The sequence below is a fragment of the Helianthus annuus genome, chromosome 17 (genome assembly GCF_002127325.2).
Source record: "Helianthus annuus cultivar XRQ/B chromosome 17, HanXRQr2.0-SUNRISE, whole genome shotgun sequence".
Taxonomy (NCBI): domain Eukaryota; kingdom Viridiplantae; phylum Streptophyta; class Magnoliopsida; order Asterales; family Asteraceae; genus Helianthus; species Helianthus annuus.
This window is the reverse complement of record NC_035449.2, coordinates 144,151,469-144,159,145: the sequence shown is the minus strand read 5'-3', so window position 1 is coordinate 144,159,145 and position 7,677 is coordinate 144,151,469.

Genomic DNA, 7,677 nt, shown 5'->3' with positions numbered 1-7,677 from the left:
AGGAAAAGGATACGAATATCCTATCAAGAAAGGAGTGACCGGGAAAGCTACCCAAGTCTCAGAGATAAAATCACTCAGAGCGGTAGGACTAAAAGACTTGAAAAGGGTTTCCGCCGGGAAACAACGACGTATTTTATCGATTTGAGGGTCGGTGAAGCAACACCTCTCGGTGGGGGAATCTTTGATGATCCCTTGACCCTTTAAGGGGCTGTTCTTCTTAGGATCCTTGCAGGGGGAGTTCCGGAGCAACATCTTTTACAGAAGAATAGAAGAAGAAGAAAAACAGAGCAAGAGAGAAGAAGATGAAAAGGAGAATACCTAGTTGATCTTCTGAATACGGTTATAAAGGGAGTTGCTTTGAATTTAAATGCATTCGATCCTATCCCTATTTCTATTTATAATCATGATTGTGCAGGGCTGTCACCTCCATGACGTCAGACCATAACGGATAGTTCCACCTTAACGGCTATATATCCGTTGAGTTAGTTAGAGATAAGATTCAGCAAAATACAACTCGTTTATTACATAAATACTCCTTATATTTTGGGGGCAATTGTTAGGGCTGGATTTTTATGACATGTGATCCTAACATGTGATCCTAATAAGTGATCCTTGTTTCTTTGGCAGATAGTGATCCTCAGAGGAGCTCCAGGATCAGGATCACGGATCATTCCAAGGATCCTCATACTAACGACTGTTCTCTTTAGACTTAATATTATCTTGCAGGAATTACGAGTTGGATCCGGTCTTAGCAACGTAAACAAGGAATCTATCACGCTAATCTCGCACATGCATAATCAAAGATGGACGTTATGACAAATATGGAAACTCAGCACAATTCAAGGGCGATTATTTAGGCTAAATTTACTTCTATTTCTAAAGGGGTAACGAGCTAGTAGTTAGGTGATTTGCCTAAAATAGAACCACACACACTTGTATAAATGGCACTCTTGAACATTCGGAAGACACAACACATTTCTCACACGCTTTAGCACACGATACTATAGTGATCCTTGTACCTAGCTCGTTACCATCCGAAGTTGTAACCATTATTTGTTATATTGAAGTTTGGTGATCGGTAGTTTCCATCACCCGAGGTTTTTTATGCCGGAGATCATTCATTGATCAAGGGCTTTTTCCTCGTATAAATCCTTGTGTCAGTTGTGCAATTTTTATTATAGTGAAACTTATCTTTGTTCATCATACCAAGCATCATTCCCCGTTTACAAAGAGTTTGGTTACATTATCCTTGTGTGATTTTGACCAAAACAGCTAGCATGAACACTTTTCCACCAGGTGCCTTAGGGAGCTTACCAACTACATCCATACCCCATCTCATAAATGGCCAAGAGGAGGATATAGGATGTAAAAATTCAGCTGGTTGATGAAGGATATTGCTGTGTCTTTGACAAGGATCACACTTCTTAGCATATTCCATAGCATCTCTCTTCATAGTTGGCCAATAGTATCCGGTCCTCAGGATCCTTGAGAATAATGCCCTGCCCCCAGTGTGGTTTCCACAATCTCCTTCATGGAAATCCTTTAGGACCTCTTGGATTTCAGGATCCTCAGTGCATCTTAAGTATGGTCCTGCAAGAGACCGTTTATATAACATATTATTTAATATTGTGAATTGAGATACCTTGATTTTGAAAGTGCTAGGGTTTTCTCCTGTAGGAATCTCTCCATGTTGTAAGTATCTCATGATTGGGAGAATCCATGATCCTGAATGAGATTGAGTATCATCACTGGGGATGATTGTAGAATCCTCTCCTATCTCCATAGCCACATGATCCTCGATGGCAGGGATCAGGATATGGATAATGGGGATACTTATTGTTTTGGTCAAAAATCACACAAGGATAATGCAACCAAATCTGATTTTGTGAGGTATGATGCTTGGTTAATTGTATGAACAACAAGTATATGAAATCAACGATGAACACCGAGATTTATACGAGGAAAAAGCCCTTGATATTTAGAAGATCTCCGGCATAAAAAACCTCGGGTGATGGAAACTACCGATCACCAAATATATTGCAAAAACAATAGTGATCCTTGTACAACTTCGGAAGAAAACAAGCTCAATACAATGAATTTCTAGTGTAAGTGTGTGTTTTTGCTAAGTGTTTGCAGAGAATTCAAGTGTTGTGCGTTGTTTGTGTGGTGTGCACGACATATCTTTCTTTTGAGCTCGTTTTCCCCTTAAAATGACAAGAGAAATCAACTAACTAACTTCCCGAAAAAGGTGGAAGTCACCCATGACCACCACTAACGGTTATTTCTTCATTGAGCACGTGCCTAAGAAGCATATTCCACGAGATTCCAGCAAAGAAGTAGTCCACTACGTCCATTATCTGCATTTACACATTAAAAACGTGACAATTGTAACATAACATAAGTTCTGTTAAGGATCCTGGATCCTCAGACTCGTGATCCTCAGACTCGTGATCCTCAGACTCTGGATCCTCATACTCTGGATCCTCAGACTCTCTGCATCAGCCATTAAGGATCCGTGATCCATGCCTAGTCTCAGGATAGATGATCCTTAGCACAAAATCCATGCCCTAACAATTGCCCCCAATATGGCAGTTGTGATAAGGATTCACAGCTGTCATATTTCCATTAGAAGCGGACTAGCCGTTGCTGCTGGTAACTAGTCGTTACACTACTTGTCGTCACTGATAAGACCTGCTATAATCATCATTGCAAAATATAGAGTTAGAGATAACTCCTCAAATGCCTTTACAGACAAGAAGATCCTTCTGTTTGTGGAGAATGAATCCTTCTTCACAGTTCGCTATTAATCTTCCTGCACTTTATTTTCTGCATAGACACTTTAACTGTTAAATAGCCCTGTCTGGCCTGGGTGGATGGTCCACGATTTTGCTGGTGAAATCCAGGCCAGATGATTTTGATACATAATGAATAGGTAATAACAATAAACTTTTTTAGCTACATCTATAGTTGTTTCTTCCCTTTTTATTTTTCATGTATGCTTTCTATTTTAAAAAATATCATCACCAAACAACTGGAAAGTTATTGAAAATCTGATGATAATGTTACACTTTTAACAAAAAATTTGAAGTGTTCATATAAATGTGGATCAATGATCCTTAACCAAAAAGGATAAGAGACAACTTTCAGCTTAGGAAAAGTTAGAATATAACATACCAGAGAATCCAAGTTAGGATTCTAAATCCTTGTAAATTAATACTGAATAGATAAACTGTGAAAAGTAAAGTTTCAAGGATCCAGGATCCTTATTGTCAGAACCTGTATAGCTTTAAAGCTCCAAGATCCTACAAGAAAAACAAACTTGGGACCAAGCCAAATAATTGGGAATGAACCCATAATAACTGGGGACAAGCCCAACAACCTGGGGACAAGCCCAAATAAACTGGGGACAAGCCCAAATAAACGGATGTAAACTGGGGTCAAGCCCATATAACTCGTGTAAACTGGAGTATGGCCCTCACTGGCGACTATCCAAACTTAGTGACATGAAAATGCCAAAACCTTAGCTAACGTGAAAACGTTAGAAACCTTAGGAACGGATGTATGGTACGTCTACCATTATACGTAGGATCCTGGGTACAGCCAGTACAATGAAATTGTCAGCCCCTAAAACGAGTACTGGTCGCACTGCCTTGAACTGCACCAGGATCATCGTGCGCTACTGGCGAAACTGAGGACAAGCCCAAATAACTGGGGACAAGCCCATAAACTTTGGAGAGTTGGCCAACCACTTTGATCTTCTGTAAAATGATAACAACTCTGCAAAAGCTTAAACTTTATGAAAATAGATGTTAATTGATTAACATCTTTAACTTATGATAAGTAATAAGTATAAAATGAATGAAAATGAAAATGAAAGTAATGTGTTACCAAATGTAGAATCATATATCCTTTGAGGATCCTGGATCCTTAATCAGAATACCGGTATCGCTGAGGATCCCTGATCCTTCTTACTTAAAGTATTTTTTGAGATGAACAACATTCCAAGCTCTTGGTAGGAGATCACCATCCATTGTTAACAAATGATATGCCCCCTTTCCTGATTCAGCTTCAATTAGATAGGGGTCTTCCCACTTTGGTGCTAGTTTGCCATCAGAAGGATTTGTAGTGTTCTGGAATGCTTTTCTTAGCACAAAATCCCCAACTTGAAATCTTCTAATCCTGACATTCTTGTTGTATGCTCCAGCCATTCTTTGTTGATAACTGGCCATTTCCTTTTTTCTGACTTTGAGCAAAAGCTTCTTCTTAGGATGCAGATGTTATGTTGGTTGGTGTAGAATATTACTGTGTCTTTGACAAGCATCACACTTCTTTGCATAATCCACAACATCCTTCTTCGTGGTAGGCCTATACTATGTTGTTCTAAGGATCCTTGAGAGTAGTGCTCTGCCCCAGTGTGGTTTCCACAGTCTCCTTGACTTTGAAAGCTTTAGGATTTTGTCCTGTAGGGATCTCTCCATGTTGTATATATCTTAGGATTGGAAGGATCCAGGATCCTGAATTCGACCGTGTGCAGGATCACCAGGTATGATTGCAGAATCCTCCACTATCTCCATGGCTACGTGATCCTCAATTGCAGGAGTTAAAACATGGGTGATGAGTATTTTTCACATCTTCTGGCATCTTTAGGAATGATCCAAGGTTAGTTAAAGCGTCAGCTTCTGCATTTTCTTCCCTGGGTACCTGTGGTAGACTGAAAAAAGCAAAAGAATCTGCCAATTTCTTGACTATTTCTAAGTACTCGATTAGTATTTCACCTTTAATAGCATAAGAACCATTAAAGTAGTTAGTAATTAATAGGGAGTCTACGAATACTTGAAGATACCTGATCCTCATATTGTTAGCTAATTGCAAACCTGCTATCAAGGCCTCATACTCTGCCTCATGAGTAGTGGTTTGGAATTCACTTGCAATGGATTGGGGTATAATGTCCCACTGTGGCGATTTTAGTAGTGTGCTTTGTCCAGTTCCTTTAACATTTGAAGCTACATCCGTGAAGAGTGTCCAAGGATCCTTGGTCTTCTCAAGTTGTTGAACTTTTAATTCAGCTTCCCTTTGTAGATCACTACTGAAATCAGCCACAAAGTCAAGTAAAGCTTGGGACTTAATTGCTCACTTTGCCATTCTACCTGACATTTGAAGTTTCCTGAAAACATTCTTGATAGGAAGGTTAGTTTTCACAATAATAGTGTGAGTTTCGAAATAATGTCTATGTTTAGCGGAAGCCATAATAAATCAAGAATTAATTTCTGTAAATGAGAATACCTAGCCTCAGGATCAAGTAGAATTTTACTTACATAGTATACCGGATGTTGAGAGCCTTCATGATCCTTAACTAGGATCACACTTACTGCTTTAGCTGAAATAGCTAAGTATAAGGATAACGATTCTCCATTTTCTGGTTTCATCAGGGCTGGTGCTGAGGATATATAATCCTTAAGAACCTTAAGTGCAGCTTCATGCTTATCAGTCCACTCAAACTTTCCTTGAGCAATTTGTCTACCTCTTCTTGGATAATGGCATTCCTTTCAAGTGCAAACTTTCTCCTGTCATATCTTCATGTTTCCAAGCGAAGGTAGATTTTCTTCTTTCCAAGAAGGATACTAAATCCTGCTCAATACTGTCTAGGATCCCAGATCCTATAAAAATTTTGGATTCAGGATCCTCTGGGTTCAACATAATATCCTTGACGTCTTGCTCTCTTGCCTCCATGATGTCTTGCTCCTTGGAGGCTGGCTTCATTGAAGAAGTGTAACAGTTCTTTGCCTCCTGCTGATCACTTTCTATCTTCACCATATCTCATAGAGTTGGGACGTTGACACATTGATGATATGTTGAGGGGGACTGCCTTCATATCGTGTATCCATGGCCTGCCAAAGATAACATTACAACAACATAAGCAATCAATAACATAGAGTTTTTTTTAACATAATTCACTCCCTCTATGTAGATAGGAAGTTTGGTGTCCCCCAATGTAATCTTTGTCTCTCCACTGAATCCCACAAGGACAGATGATCTTTGGATAATATCAGATTCAAGGATGTCCATTCTATTGAGGACATCCAACTGGATTATGTTCACTGAGCTTCTCCCATCAATGAGAATCCTACGAACAAAATGGTTAGATATAAATAATGTAATAACTACACCATCGTGATGAGGATCCTGAATGTCCGCAGAGTTATCCTCATCATATGATATCACTTTCTGCTGGGTAAGGGTGGAGGTCCGAACAGGTCTGCCCCCATTCTCCATCTTTGTTTCCTTTGCATGTCTCTTAGCTGCTGAGAACCTCCGGAGATGAAATGGATGATTTGAGCATCGGATGGTGGAGGAGGAGCTTTTTCAGGAACTTTCTCAGGATACTTGATCCTTGACTTTTTCCTTCCGAGCAATTCCTTCAAGTATCCTTTGCTCAAAAGATAACCTATCTCCTTCCTTAATGCTATGCACTCATTTGTGAGATGACCAGAATCCCCATGGTAAGCACACCATTTCGATTCGTCTTTGGTGGTAGGCGGTTTGTCATTCTTCCTTGGCCACCTAACCTTGTCACCTAAACTCTGCATAGAAAGGATTAGTTCATTATTATCAGCAGAAAAACAATATTCAGAAATAGGAGGATAATCCTGATCATCTTCCTCTTGTTCCACAGCATGCACACTCTGGTTGTCATGCTTGGAGTATTGCTTGGATCAGTTATTCTTGAGATAGGATCCTTATTTGTCTTGCTTTGAGGATCCTGACAATCTCTCGTGGATCCTTTTGTCATCCTCTAAACGGATGAACCTAAGGGCCCTGTTTCTTTCCTCATCTAAGTTCCTGCAAGGGGTCATGACAAGATCATCATAGAACATTGAATCCCTAAGCAAACCCATTTTAAAGGCTTCTAGAGCTGTAGCAATATCTAAGTTAGGGATTTCCAAGGATTCTTTACTGAATTTAATTATGTAATCTCTAAGTGATTCATTATGACCTTGAGTTACCCTATATAAATCACTAGTTAATCGTTCAAATCTCCTACTGCATGAGAATTGGCTATTAAACAAATTAACTAGATTAGCAAATGAAGTAATAGAGTAAGGAGGAAGACTTAGCAGCCATTTTAACGCTGATCCGGTAAGCGTGGATCCAAAGCCCTTGCACAAGCAACCAGATTTGGTGTCTGAAACCTCTTCGGTATCTCTGCATCACAAATAGGTGGTGCAAAACGAGATATCTTGTGGCTTTCATCAGGAATTTCAGGAATGGGCTTAACCACTCCTGGAACGTTGGATATTATATCCCTATTGTTAGGGGAGGATTTCTTAATGACCTGTGATCCTCAAGTGTTATCCTGTTTGGTGATCCTTACTTCTGTGACAATTAGTGATCCTCAGAAGTGCTTCAGGATCAGGATCATGGATCATCCTAAGGATCCTTATACTAATGATTGTTCACTTTGAATTCGGTGTTGTATTGCAGGAGTACCGGTGTGGACTTGGTCATGGCGATATTCCTGGAGCATATTCCCTTCAATTCTGCACGTGCTTGACCATTGTGAACGTTATGGAGAACGTGGGGAGAAGGCACGAAATGCGGACAGTTAGTTAGGTTAGATATTTTCTATTTTTAAAGGGGATAGCGAGCTATTTTTAGAACACTTGGCTATTTTTTGGC